Source organism: Helianthus annuus, chromosome 9 (assembly GCF_002127325.2).
Source record: "Helianthus annuus cultivar XRQ/B chromosome 9, HanXRQr2.0-SUNRISE, whole genome shotgun sequence".
Classification (NCBI taxonomy): Eukaryota; Viridiplantae; Streptophyta; class Magnoliopsida; order Asterales; family Asteraceae; genus Helianthus; species Helianthus annuus.
In genome coordinates, this window is record NC_035441.2 from 141,459,039 (window position 1) to 141,473,171 (window position 14,133).

Here is a 14,133-nt window from a genome sequence, read left to right on the forward strand (position 1 = left end):
ATGTAGGGCTATTTTGCAAGTTGGAATATTATTACCTTATTAGTAGCACATAACCATTGTGCCATCTCCCATTATGTTTTGTCGGTTAAAATGTTTATCAACAACATTTACATTACTCCTTTTTAACCATTGCTATAGTTGACAAACACAACACCACAAATCCATTGTAAATGACAAAGTTGAAACCGGTTAATCTCTTAACATCACATAGTTAGTTAGATAGGTATAATATATATGTTACTTAGCGGTTACAAAGTACGAGGACCAAAGTTGACAACATGGAAGATAGAAACTACCTTAATAACCGAAAAGGTGTGTCTCTCTACACACACCATTTCCGATCGGGTATCAAGGCACAAGAAGAAAGGACGCACCGGTTGGAGTGAATGGACAAGATTCGACATACCTCTTCAAGTTTCAATCACAACCATACATCCAAGAGACGTGTCTTTTCACGAAGAGACGCAACCATTCACTCGTACCCTTAGAAAAGTATAAATAGGGACATGTAGATTCATTTGTAACTCTCTTACTCAATTCGATTTGTACAAACATTACATTCATTCGATTATTACAAGTTGTTGTTATTCAAAGTTATCACGCTCATTTAGAGATCAAGATCCAGTTCGGGCCAACAAATTGGTATCAGAGCATCAGGCTCTAGGCGTGGGAATCGCAAGGCATCGCAGGGAATTCGCGATCAGGTTTCACTTTCGTTTAAATTCGCAAGGTTCAATTTCAGAATTTTTATTTTCGGTTCTAGGGAAGTCGGTCGAACCGAACGGTTAGGAATCTAGGTTTTGTTTTTGATTCCGGGGTTTTAGTGCGAATTAGTTTGATTTCGGTTGTTTATTACACGATTCGGGTAATCGGGGTTGTTGAAATCTATTGAAACCAAAAGAAAGTTTATTAGAAGTGAAGATTATTCGGCAGGAAGATATGTCAGGAACATCCGGACAAAGTCCGATAATAATACAGAAAGAAGGAAATTCTCTTTCCCAGCTTCAGTGTCCGATTCTGAAACCAACAAACTATACGGTTTGGGCTATTCGTATCAAGACAATTCTTGAAGCGAATGGTTTGTGGGAAACGATTGAACCGACAGAAAATGCAACGGTAGACACTAAGAAAGATAAGTCTGCAATTGCATATCTGTTTCAAGCAATACCAGAAGACGTTGTATTGCAAGTTGCAAGTTGTAAAACTGCAAAAGAGATTTGGGATAATCTAAAGGTTAGACACGTTGGTGTTGATCGGGTACAAAAGGCGCGTATGCACACGCTACTGTCATAATTTGAATTGTTGCAAATGAAGGATGACGACACTATTGATTCGTTTACCGCAAAGATTAATAGTATCGTTACCCGAGCAACTGAAGTAGGAACGACATTGAGTCAACCGAGTCTAGTACGCAAACTCCTAAATGGCGTACCGGATAAGTTTACTCAAATCGTTGCCTCCATGGAACAATACTCCGATCTAGAAACTATGACGCTAGAAGAAGCAGTCGGAAGACTAAAGACGTATGAAGAGCGACTTAAGTTAAAGAAAGGAAATCAAGGAGAAAGCCAAGATAGGCTTATGTTCACACATCAGGATAACACCAGAGGAAGACAATCTGGAAACCGCGGGTCGTGGTAGATTTAACCAGACGCGTGGAAATTGGCGAAACAACGGAAACAGGCAAAGTCCCAGAAACGAAGGATCTACATCTAGACCTAGAAACGGAAATTCTAGAAACTGGAGGAAGTTTGCAAGAACCGACCTAAGCAAGATCCAATGTTTTAAGTGTCAGAAGTATGGACACTTCAAGAAGGACTGCTCTGAGAAAGACGAAGTACAAGAACATTCAAACCTCGTCGAGGAAGACGAAGCACCCGTATTGCTAATGGCAATACAAGAAGAAAATGTTCAAGAGAGGGCTCTGCTAAACGAGGAACATATAAAACCAACAAGCTACGCCTCCGAAATTGAAAATCTTTGGTACTTAGACAACGTGGCCAACAACCACATGACAGGAGTGCGAAGTCACTTCAAAGAATTAGATGAAACAGTGACAGGACAAGTACGGTTCGGTGATGGGTCACACGTAGAAATTAAAGGCAAAGGTTCAATACTACTGGAATGTCTGAACCAAGAACAAAAGATTGTCTCACAAGTATACTACATTCCAAGTTTAAAAAGCAATATATTGAGCCTTGGACAACTTACAGAAATTGGTTGCAAAGTGGTTATGGACGGAGATCTACTTACTATCCGAGATCGAAATAGAAAGCTACTAATGCGAGTCAAGAGATTGAAGAACAGGCTATACAAACTCAAACTGAAGACGGGAAAACCAATCTGCTTACTATCAAAGACCGAAGACACAGCGTGGTTATGGCACGCGAGGTTAGGCCATTTACACTTTGATGCTATTAAGGAAATGACTCGTAAAAACTTGGTACATGGAGTTCCCCAAATAAGTCATGCTAGTCAAGTCTGTGACGCATGCTTATTAGGAAAGCATAGTAGGGCACCATTTCCAAATCAGGCAAAGTTCAGATCTTTAAAACCTCTGGACTTAGTCTATGGAGACTTGTGTGGTCCTATAACTCCACCAACTCATGCTGGGAAGAAGTATATATTCTTACTTGTAGACGACTGTACTCGCTACATGTGGGCATATTTACTAACTTCCAAGGATCAAGCATTCGAAACATTTAAGGAGTTCAAAGAAAAGGTGGAAAAGGAAACGCAGACCAAGTTAAAAATGCTAAGAACGGATAGAGGAGGTGAATTCACATCGGCTGAATTCAACAAGTATTGCAAAACCAACGGCATAGCAAGACAGCTTACAGCACCATACTCCCCACAGGAAAATGGAGTAGTAGAAAGGCGAAACAGGACGATGTTATCCACTACTCGCAGTATGCTAAAGGCAATGAACATGCCACAGAACTTTTGGGGTGAAGCAATACGACACGCGATATACGTACTAAACAGGGTTCCAACAAAAGCCCTGGTGAACAAGACACCATATGAAGCATTGAAAGGAAGGAAGCCAAATTTAGAACACTTGAAGGTCTTTGGCTGCACTGCTTACGCTAAGGTACTACCACTTCAACAAAAGAAGTTAGACGATAGAAGTGCACCTATGGTTTATCTTGGAATAGAAGAAGGATCAAAAGCGTACAGATTATATGATCCAGCAAAGAACAAGATATGTGTCAGCAGAGATGTAAAGTTCATGGAAGATCAACCATGGAACTGGAATAATTATATGGAAACGGTAGATTCAGGGAATCCCGAATGGACAAACTTTGTCATTCAAGAAGATGACATACCACCAGACTTAGAAGAAAATGAACCAAGTAGTCCAGGCAGTAGCAGGCAACAACATGATGATTCAGGAGTAGATCAGACAGAAGAACCAGACTCCTATGTAACCCCGCCAGCACATTCAAACAATCAGAACTCAGCAGGAAGCTCAAGCAGTTTATCAAGTGGAGGTCCATCTACCTCTGAAAGTACAACAGAGAGTATTAGTGACACTCCAGTAAGACTAAAAAGTCTCGAAGATCTGTATGAAGAAACAGAAGAAATTCAACTAGATCCACATGAATTATTACTCGCTGAAGAAGAACCAAGGAATTACAAGGAAGCATCAAATGACAGAAAGTGGATTGAAGCAATGAAGGCTGAGTTAGATTCAATAAACAAGAATAACACTTGGAATTTGACGGAATTACCAAATGGTCACAAACCAATAGGTTTAAAGTGGGTATTCAAGACAAAGAAAGATGCAAATGGAAACATTGTCAGACACAAAGCAAGGCTAGTTGCAAAAGGATATGTTCAGCAACACGGAATAGACTTTGACGAAGTCTTTGCACCAGTAGCACGTATGGAAACAGTACGACTAATGTTGGCTTTAGCAGCATATCAAGGTTGGGAGGTACATCATTTAGATGTGAAATCTGCATTCTTGCACGGAGACCTCAAGGAGGAAGTCTATGTATCACAACCAGAAGGATTTGTAAAACCAGGAAATGAAGGTAAGGTTTACAGACTATCAAAAGCACTGTATGGATTGAGGCAAGCACCAAGAGCTTGGAATACGAAGTTAGATCAAACCCTAAAGTCACTTAACTTCAAGAAGTGTACTTTAGAGAACGCAATCTATACAAGGACAAGTGAAGCCTCTACACTAATAGTTGGAGTCTATGTTGATGACTTGATAGTCACTGGAACATCAAAGAAGGAGATAGACATCTTCAAATCTCAGATGAAGAACAAATTCGATATGAGCGATCTAGGATTGCTAGCATACTATCTGGGAATAGAAGTAATTCAAACAGGGGGTGAGATAGGCATCAAGCAGACAGGATATATCAACAAGATACTCAAAGACGCTGATATGTTATCCTGCAATGACACAAAGACACCCATGACTCCAGGAACTCAATTAACAAAGACTGAAGAAGGAGATCTAGTGGATGCAACACATTACAGAAGCCTGATAGGTTCTCTCAGGTACTTATTGCACACAAGACCAGATCTATGTTACCCAGTCAGTCTACTTAGTAGATTCATGCAAGAACCAAAGGAGCAAGACTTGAAAGCAGTGAAGCAAATACTACGTTACATCAAAGGAACTAAAGAGCATGGAATCATCTATAAAAGACAAGGAGGATGCAAGATCACAGGTTATAGCGACAGTAGTTTTGGAGTTAATACAGACAAAGGAAAATGAACAACTGGTCTAGTATTCTACTTCGGAGAATCACCTATAACCTGGTGTACACAGAAGCAAGAAACAGTGGCACTATCATCATGCGAATCAGAATTCATGGCAGCCACTGCAGCAGCATGTCAAGCACTATGGCTTAAAAGATTATTAAGTGAAATCACAGGCTGGAAGGAAGAGAAGATAACACTCAGAGTAGATAATGTTTCAGCAATAGCACTCATGAGAAATCCAGTCTTTCATGGAAGAAGCAAACACATTGACACACGCTATCACTTCATAAGAGAATGTGTGGAAAACAAAGATATCTCAGTGGAACACATAAGTGGAGAACTACAACGGGCAGATATACTAACAAAGGCACTAGCAAGGATCAAGTTTGCTACAATGAGGGAACTGCTCGGAATTCAAGATTTAAAGCAACTCATGGATGTTCGAGATTAAGGGGGTGAATGAAACTGGTTAATCTCTTAACATCACATAGTTAGTTAGATAGGTATAATATATATGTTACTTAGCGGTTACAAAGTACGAGGACCAAAGTTGACAACATGGAAGATAAAAACTACCTTAATAACCGAAAAGGTGTGTCTCTCTACACACACCATTTCCGATCGGGTATCAAGGCACAAGAAGAAAGGACGCACCGGTTGGAGTGAATGGACAAGATTCGACATACCTCTTCAAGTTTCAATCACAACCATACATCCAAGAGACGTGTCTTTTCACGAAGAGACGCAACCATTCACTCGTACCCTTAGAAAACTATAAATAGGGACATGTAGATTCATTTGTAACTCTCTTACTCAATTCGATTTGTACAAACATTACATTCATTCGATTATTACAAGTTGTTGTTATTCAAAGTTATCACGCTCATTTAGAGATCAAGATCCAGTTCGGGCCAACAAAAGTGGTAATGTGATACACAACGTCCCAGCCCAGTTGACAGCCAGGCCCAGCCGCAACCCAACAGCGACAAACCCAACGATAGTCCAAAGAGAGAATCCAAAAGGCGCAGTCGCTTCAACACTTGAGCTGCAGTCCGTGTTTCCATTTTCCAGTTATGCACGTTTATTTTATGTTTTGACTTGGTGTTCGCATGTTTAGTTTAATGCATTTAGGAAGTGATCTCTATAAAATAAGTAACATCGGTGATGAACCCTAAGTTCCGTGCATGTTTAAATAGTAAAATATCCAGAAACGAACCGAGCATTATTGAAAAGGTCCGCTCAGTTCGGTTCGACTCGGTTTGCTCGAATTATTTTTTAATATATATATATATATATATGTGTGTGTGTATGTATATATTAATAATAGTGTTAATTACTGTTTTCGTCCCTGTGGTTTGTCAAAAATCATTGTTTCAGTCCATTAGTTTAAAAATTGCGATTTCAGTCTCTCTGGTTTCACTTTCATAATCATTTCAGTCCCTGTGGTTTCACTTTCGTAACCATTTCAATCTATTGTTTTGTTAAGTACATGGACTGAAATGGTTACGAAAGTGAAACCACATGGACTAAAATTGCAATTTTTAAACTAATGGACTGAAATAGTGATTTTTGACAAACCACATGGACGAAAACAGTAATTAACTCTTAATAAAATAACTAGAGGCGTATATTAACAATGTTTGGTTCAAGATCCAACTAGAGAGCTCATTTACTTATAGAATTGAAGGCTGATGCCAATAGTCCATTGTCTAATAATCTAGTCAAAGTGTCAAAATACCGAAATGTGAAGCGTCGATTAATACTGAAGTGTCAACCAGCCATTCAATTCAGAAGTACATAGTCCTAATTAGAACCCCCCATCAGCCATCATTATTCAAATTCTCCGTCGCCAAGACGCCAATTCCCAAAGTTTTACTTCAGTCAGTTCATTCGATTTCAAACTTCTCATAGATCAAAGGTCTGCTTTAAGCGATCGATGATTCATCTTTCCGCCCAGATGATTTCAGTAGAACTAGTTGAGTGTTTTTCTATTCCTTGTTATTTCGTAAATTAATGCTTGTGTAGTTGTGTTCTAATTGTACGAAACCTTAGGGTCGAAAACTACATTTTACTCTAAAAACTAACAATCCAATCGTCACTTTTCTATTTGTTTTGTGACGCTTGATACTCGCTCGACATTAGTTCGAAAAATACTCGCATCAAAAGTTGCTCGTTCGACTTTGGCTCGGTTGAAAAACGCTCGGTTCGATTCTATTCAGTTTGTAAACGAACCGAGCACGAGCAAAGGTTTAATCGGTTTGGTTCGGCTCATGGACACACTACAAGAAAAAACCCCTATAGGGAGGACACCTATAGGGACAACAAAGGTCCTCTCTATAGATCACCCTATAGAGACGACATGTCGTTTCTATAGGGTTTTTGTGCCTTTTAAGATAGGCTACCTTATAGAGACGACATATCCTCTCTATAAGGTGAAAATATTTTTTTTTTGCTTTTTTTTTTGTTGAATTAGTAACTTTAAAAAAACATTTTAACTTATAGAGACGACATGTTGTCTCTATAACTTTAAATATTTTTCTTTTAATTTAATTTTATTAATGATCAATATATATGAAAATTAAAATAAAACTAAAAAATAAAGTTTAATCTATACAGACGACATGTCGTCTCTGTCTCTAAAAAGTTTCACTATTCAAAAAATTATTTAAATTTAGGCGGCATAATTTCCCACCATTCCAATTTTTTTGGGAGAAAAAGCCTAACCTATAGAAAGGACATATCGTCTCTATAGGGAAACATGATTTTGTTTTTTTTTTTTTTAGTTTTGGTTAATAAATAATTTCTTCTTTTTTAACTAAAAATATATATTTAACCCTATAGAGACGACATGTCGTCTCTAAAATGTTTGAAATAAAAAATTTAAAAAAATAAATAAACTAATCTTTAGAAAAGGATATATCGTCCCTACAATGTTTGAAATAAAAATTATCAAAAATAAATAAACTAACCTATAGAAAGGACATATCGTCTCTAAAATGTCTGAAATAAAAACTTTAAAACATAAATAAACTACCATATAGAAAGGATATATCGTCTCTATAGGGAAATATAATTTTGTTTTGTTTTTTTAGTTTTGGTTAATAAATAATTAAAAATACAAAAACTGTTATTCGCATATAGAGACGACATATCGTCTCTATAAACCCAATTAAGTTTATTAATTTATTCTTGTTTTTAACTAAAAATATATATTTGAACCTATAGAGACGACATGTCGTTTCTAAAACGTTTGAAATAAAAATTTTAAAAATAAATAAACTAACCTATAGAAAGGACATATCGTCTCTAAAATGTTTGAAATAAAAAATTAAAAAAACAAATAAACTAACCTATAGAAAGGACATATCGTCTCTAAAATGTTTGAAAGGTAAAAAAAATTCATTTAGGAGGCAAAATTTCCCACCAATTCATGAAAATTTGAAAAAAAAAATTTAACTAACCTATAGAAAGGACATGTCCTCTCTATAAGTAAAAATAGTTAAATTTTAATTTTATTCATGATTTTTACCAAAAAAAATAATATTCAATTATATAATTATCATTTTATTAAGTAATAAACAATTAGGTTATATAATAAAATTAATTTTGTCTGGTTTATTAGATGTATTTGAACTTATATATATATATATATATTTATATATTTATGAATACTACATAAATATAATTCTAAATAAAATACATAAACTTAAAAAGACCTACATAATAAAATATAAAAAACACGTAATATCAAACATAATAAGATATTTAATTCCATCAAAGGAGCAATCTGAATTCGATGAACACTCGTCTTCCTATTGATATGTGTATATGTTATGTGTTCGTATATATGTGTTAGGGGTACAAACGAGTCGTGCGACTTGCGAGCTGCACGAGATCAGCTCGAGATAAAGCTCGAAACGAGTCGAGTCTTGTCGAGCCTGTGCCAAGCATGAGCATAAAAATAAAATAATGCTCGTTTATCTATCGAGCCTGTTAGGTGAAGCTCGTCAGGCCTGTTCTTGAGCCTTAGTGTAATATTTGTTCTTTATAAATATTTAATTAAGCTTGATAAGCTACCAACGAGCCGAGCTCGAGCTCTCACAAGTTAATTGAGCTCAAGCTTTGTCCAGCTCGGGCTCATGTACGTGTGTACGTGTTTGTGTGTCTGTATATAGGGTTATTGGATTTTATCACCCCTAACTATTGGCTATTTTATCACCCCTAACTTAACACTGAGTATGTTCTGTCACCACGACGTTAACTGATCACTAACTTTTGATCTTGTTACTATACTTTTGGGGGTGTCATAGGGATCTTAGGACACCCTAAAATTATAGTAGCAAGATCAAAAGTTAGTGATTAGTTAACGACATGGTGACATAACACACTAAGTGTTAAGTTGTGGGTGACGGACGTCAAAGCGATGGTTGAGGGTGGAAGCGGGTAATAGCCAATAGTTGGGGGTAATAAAATCCAATAACCCCTGTATATATGTACGTGTGTATGTGTTAGTGTGCGCGTGTGCACGTGTGTATATGTAATCGTGTACGTGTGTGTATGTGTTATTGTACGCGTGTGTGTATGTGTATATATATTTATACCTTTATAATTATTTGTTAATATAAACGGGCAAGATTCATATGCATAGGCCAAGCCCAACGTAACTCCACTACACCCTAAACCAAAAAATGTAATACCTACATACCTATAAATATTATGTCAGTGTGTACATATCTGATGTATGTGTATATGTATATGTGTGGTTGTGTATGTGTATCTATGTGTGCGTATGTATACACGTGTATGTGTCTCTCTGAACATCTGTGTATGTATGTTTAATAGTGTACGTACGTATGTATATGTGAATGTGTACATATGCGATGTATGCGTGCACGTAAATGTAATTGTGTACGTATGAGGGTACGACTATGTGTGTGTGTACGTCTTTGTGTAGTGTGTGTATGTATGTATATGTGTACGCGTGCGTGTGCATATGCATGTATGTATATTTAATTGGATATGGATCTGTTTGTGTTTACCCTATATTGATTTGTGTTAGTGTACGTTTATGTGTATATGTCTACATGTTAGTGTGTGCACCTGTAATGTGTTTGTGTATGTGTATATGTAAGTGTGCACGTGTACGTGTACGTGTGTGTATGTGTTAGTGTTAGTGCTAGTGCGCACGTATGCGTGTGTGTATGTATTTATGTGTACGTATGTGTGTAGTGGTGAATCTTGAGATTTCCGATTGAGGGGTGGAAAACGTATATACCTAAAAAAAATTATAAAATCAAGGGGTCGAAAACGTATATACCTAAAAAAAATTATACGGTAACTACATACCGGGTCGAAAACTATATATCTAAAAAATTCTACAAATGAAGGGCGGAGAAATGATTGCTAAATTGATTATACCGTGTGGTTTCTAAACGATCATGGATCTTCATACTGAACAACTGCATCACAAATTCAATCAGATCCTCACTCCCTTCGGTTATTAATATATTGGAGAATTATTTTTATTATTTATAATATCATACTTATCAATATTATTTGCATTAATTATATTAGTTACAAAATATTCCATTATTTTTAACAAAATAACAATACTTATTAGTTATTATTAACTATATCAGTAACAAAATAGTTATTTTTATTTTTTTACCATATAGAAAAATAAATTTAATAAAACTAAAAAAAATAATTAAACTATTAGAGAGGACATGTCCTTTTTATAAGATTTTGGCTAATAAAATAATTAAACTATTAGAGAGGACTTGTTCTCTCTGTTGAGGACAGATATGCCCTAAAACACAAGCCCGCCAATCTGATCCTCATTACCCCAATTTCCCCCTTTTGATTTTCCCCAAACTTCACAAGCCCGCCAATCTGATCCTCATTACCCCCCAATTTCTTCCCCTTTTCCCCAATTCGTGACACACCGTCACCAGCTGCTACTCCCCTCGATTGCACTACCTCCCTCGTCGCACCACCTCTGCCGTAGCTGTCCCACCTCCACCATCACCGACCCACACTGCCACCTTGGGAGAGAGAGAGATTGACGACGATGGTGGCGAATCTCCGCCCTATTCATCACCACACTGCCACCTTGACCATCGCCCAACCCCCAGCGCACCTCCCCCGCCAACCCCTCGAAAACACCACTTTAAACCCCCAAATTGTCAGAGATTTTTGATTCAAGAAGCAAAAACTCATCTCCTATGGGCTCCAAGCAACCTGGCTTCGATGACGACGCAAGCCCCGGGTTCGTCTTCAGTTTATTTATTAATATTATTATTTTTACATTTAATTGATGATATAGGCTTGAAATTTGTTTGTTTAATTGTTACATGAAGATTTTAATCGGTGGTTTAGCAAAGGATACTACCATAGGTTAGTGTTTAGTTGTGTGTGTTTGTGTAGTTATGACAGTGCCATTGTTTGTATCATTGATTTGAAGTGTTTATTTGTTTAATTTTGTATAGGTACCTTAGTTAACTATTTTACAAAGTATGGAGACCTGATGGATTTGGTTATCATGAAAGATCGATAGACTGGTCGTCTAAGGGGCTTTGGGTTTATTAAGTATGCGGATCCTTCGGTTGTTGACACTGTTATTGCTGAGACAAATGTTATTAATGGGAAACAAGTAAGTTTTTTTTTAGGTTATCATGGTTATGAATGAGGAATTTGACTGTAACTATTTTCATATCTAATGCATGTTTTGTTAGCATAGTTGACTGATTACATGTTATGTGGTACTACATTGATTAAAACCTAAAATAGCGGCTAATTTATTAGCTATTAAAATGTGAAGTTGTTATCGGGCCTTTATAGATAGCTATTTTTATTTCTTAAATTTTAACTACCTTATCACTATTACTAAACACGAAATAGCGGGCGCTATCTATCGCGACGTAGCGTATAGGTACGTTGTCGCTACTTAGCAACTGACCATAGACAGGGTGCTGTTGTGTGGGGTGGTGCTTCTAGTTTTAATCAACTAATCCTGAAACTATGTTCTTAACTATAGGTCAAACTTATTGACTTCTCTCTTGGTGAGAAATCTTTGGTTACTTGCAGCAGTCATGAACCAAGCAACCCTCGCGACCCTCATGTGAGAACACCATTCTTTTATCCATTTTTAGTGATTATTATAATATTTATTCGTTAACGACTGTATGGTTCACTAATGATCAGAGAGTAGTGCTTAATTTGATGCGAGAACTGGAAAAATAATGAAAGATTTCAACGAAAGGGCAGATGAGTTTGCGTTTGGAGAAACCGGCGGTTTCACTGGGGTTTCTTGGCCTGTTTTCAGGTAATGAATTAGTACGTGATACGACCCGAACCGCAAGCCGACCCGTGAAGATCCATTTCAACACCATGTCCTTTATTTTAGCATGCATGCATACATAGATCTGCACGTTCTCATATTTGCTATTGCATTTCTTCCATGTTTCCTAATTGTTAGTTAAATTAAAGTAGTGGGTTAGTGGGCCATGTTTAGGTTAGTTATTTGATTGTTTCTTTGTTTTGTAAGTCTTTAAAAAGGGGTTCGTATCATTAATGGAAGGAAGAAGAGAAAATTATTGAGAGAAGTATTGTTTCGTTTTCCTTATCTAGTTCTTGGAGCCTAACCCACTCAACGGGTCTCTTGGGAGATTAGCCATCTCGAATCGGCTTCTATCAGTACGATTAAGCTAATTTATGTTGGACGTTACTGAAGAAATCCTTCCTGATGTCGGCATCTTTTAGATTCGATCTGTTGTGTCATAGATTTGGCTAGTCAAAAACAATGATACAGTAACTTTTTGTTATGATGCACAGGTTTGTTAAACTCATACACCATTTTTTGTAATATTATAAATATATGCTTTCTGTTTGATAGCTGCCAAATGTTAATTGAAAGAAATAGTACCCAAATTTAACAAATCTTTACATCACTTAATGTACCTTTAGTGAACTGATGTATTGATATGAATTAAGAGGTTTCTTGCCTTACATGATGGCTTTTATATCATTTAATGTATCTAATTTGTGTTTAAAAACCTGGCCCGACCCGACCCGAAACCGTTCTGACCCGTGCCCGTTCCGACCCGAACCTGTTTCGACCCGAACCAAAACAACCCTTTTTATAATTGACCTGTTTTGACCCATGTCCCGACCCAACCCAACCCGTTTACCAGGTCTAAGTGGAGCCCTTGTGGACATTAACTATCACTCTGTTGTTTATAAGTGTCAGTTGAGCTGTTGCATACCTGGCAGATCATATGGCTCACATATCCACATTTTATGGGGAAAACCATATAGATCTTTGTTTTTCTATATCATTGTATATCGTATGTGATAAGTTTGCTTTTTTATTAGTTATCTCTATGTTTTTTTTCATGTTGGGTGTAACTTTGGGCGAAGCTATGGGAAAGAGAAGTTGAGTCTGGAAAGACAGGTAAAACTAGTCGTTAGTATGTTAATTTCTTGATTTTTGAAGCATTAAATGCAAGACTGATTGTATAAAGTATCTGATGATTTTTTTCTTCATGCAGATCTACTGAAATGCTGTTGATTTTTAGTCCTAAACCACTTAATATTGCTGTACAGGTATCCTGTTTACTATGATTCTACTGTTAGGTCTCAAACTTGTATAAATTCTTTGCTCAGGTTAAACGGGTTAAAATCGCCACTTCTAATTGTGAGCTTGTTCCTTATCCAGAATGGTAGCGATCATGACACGGGTTTGATGGCAGATGTTGGCAGTGATCAGGAAGATCATTCAGTTGCTGTAGCGAAGCACATAGAAGTTGCAGATAAATATGACGTCGGGGAATACGGTGACTTTCTTTCATCCAAGGTTTCATTTATTTGGTTGTTTTATGTTTGACTTAAACAAAAATTCGAACTAGTTAACTTTTATGTACTTTTATGTGTATACATGTACACATCAGTGGTTTCGTATGTATTCGGGAAAATTGGTTATAGCACTAAAATGTAATTTTTTTTTACTATTTTTCGACTTTTAGTGGCGACAAATGTCGCCGCTAAAGATAAACATGTCGTCGCTAAAAGTGAACAACCTTTAGCGGCGACATGTGGGACTTTTAGCGGCGACTTTTGTCGCCGCTAATGCTCCGTTTTCCTGTAGTGTTAAACGGGTTCACGGATGATGTAAATGGCTTGCTAATATACCTTTTATCATTCTGTTTAACATGTTTAAGAGGTTTGAATCTATTTGATTGTTGAGATTTTTTGGTTTAAGAACCTGGAAAAACAATTTTTTTTTAAATTTTATAGGACCTATAGAGACGACATGTTGTCTCTATAGGTGAAAATGTTTTTTTTTTTTAATTTTTGAAAGTAAACCTATAGAGACGACATGTTGTCTCTATAGGTGAAAATGTTTTTAAAAGG

General features: G+C 36.7%; 1 long non-coding RNA gene across 3 annotated transcripts; it reads left to right on the plus strand.

Annotated features, from left to right (window-relative positions):
* Positions 1-10,503: 10,503 nt before the first annotated feature.
* LOC110878992 lies at positions 10,504-13,727 on the plus strand. 3 transcript variants are annotated; one of them, XR_002558358.2, is made up of 8 exons: positions 10,504-10,990; positions 11,082-11,118; positions 11,211-11,374; positions 11,759-11,842; positions 11,933-12,046; positions 13,141-13,174; positions 13,272-13,326; positions 13,439-13,727. It is a non-coding gene; the product is annotated as an uncharacterized LOC110878992 (long non-coding RNA). The 3 variants fall into 3 exon arrangements; XR_002558355.2 differs by having other exon boundaries at positions 10,505-10,990; positions 11,926-12,046; XR_002558357.2 differs by lacking the exon at positions 11,082-11,118 and having other exon boundaries at positions 10,506-10,990; positions 11,926-12,046.
* Positions 13,728-14,133: the final 406 nt, after the last annotated feature.